We start from the raw sequence: 1202 nt of genomic DNA, 5'->3' as shown, positions 1-1202 counted from the left end.
AGATATGACACGCAGGGGCTGGTTTGCTGACTTCTGGTCTCAGAAAAGGGGAAGCTGCGGACACGCTTAGAAATTGCTCACGGGAACCACTGGGAAGTGGTGAGCAGAACAAGCAGGAGGAGCGGGAGGAGGCAGCGTCAGAAGCGAGGCATTCAGGGAACATCCAAGTAAGATGTTCGGTTAGTGCTGGGCACAAAAGCCTAGGACCCCGAGAAGTCCAGGACGGAGGTCTAAGTTTGCGAGCTGCACGCGCACAGATGCTCCCTGGAGCGGACACATGGTCCCGGGAAGAGCTGGTGGAGGATGGAAGAAACCCTAGGAAAGGTACCTGGCATCTCCCAGGAGGCAAGAGATACACAGTGGTACAGGGATTTAGTAAAGGGGACTGCAAAGAGTATGCAGGAAGGAAAGAAGAAAAATAAAATTGGTATCCAGACAACAGAAGGAAGAAGAAGACAGAAAGGAAAAGGCAGGAGAGAGAAGAAAAAAGCAGCAACACCAGACGCTGCTACAACAGAAGCCCGTTTGACTCGGAAAAGTATAGGGAGGCGTGGACGGCCCTGCCTGAAGGCTCCCTAGGGGAGCAGTGAGGGAGGAATTCGCTTCCAGTGCCTTTCAAAATGAAAATTTTAATCATAGTGCAAAGTGAAGGACAGTGCAGGGAACGTTAACCCGGTTTGCTTTACCCCAGGCACTCTTCGTAGACTTGCCCTGTTGCGGCTCCTGCCTGGACACACGCCGCTAAGCCTCATCAGCCTCATCAGCTGATAGGAGGGATAGCTGGCAGGTGGGTGGGCTACAGCTGCTCACAGCTGGCTCGCGGCTGGTTGGAAGGACCCGGACCGGGTGTGGCCCGGGAGGGTGCGCCGCCTCTCCCTCTCCAGCCCCGCCCCCTGCCAGGGCGCCCTGCCCTGGAGCCAGCAAAGCACACCTCTCCCTACTGATTTGTGGGTGTCAGGTATTGTGTCTCGGGGATAAAGAAAATAATGACGATACGTGGCTTACACAGCTGCAAAACTCCAAATGAACCGAGGACTTTCACAGGATCCCAGCTATTTCAGTCCTTGGCAATAGATATAGATGATAGAGATAGAGAGAGAGAGAGAGAGAGAGAGAGAGAGAGAGAGAGAGAGAGAGAGATAGGTCAGTGATGCATTGTTCACTGTTTTTCAATAACTATCATATAGATTTAATTAAAAAAC

This window comes from Octodon degus, unplaced genomic scaffold (assembly GCF_000260255.1).
Source record: "Octodon degus isolate 3935 unplaced genomic scaffold, OctDeg1.0 scaffold00039, whole genome shotgun sequence".
Lineage (NCBI taxonomy): Eukaryota > Metazoa > Chordata > Mammalia > Rodentia > Octodontidae > Octodon > Octodon degus.
This window is presented reverse-complemented; position numbering follows the sequence as displayed.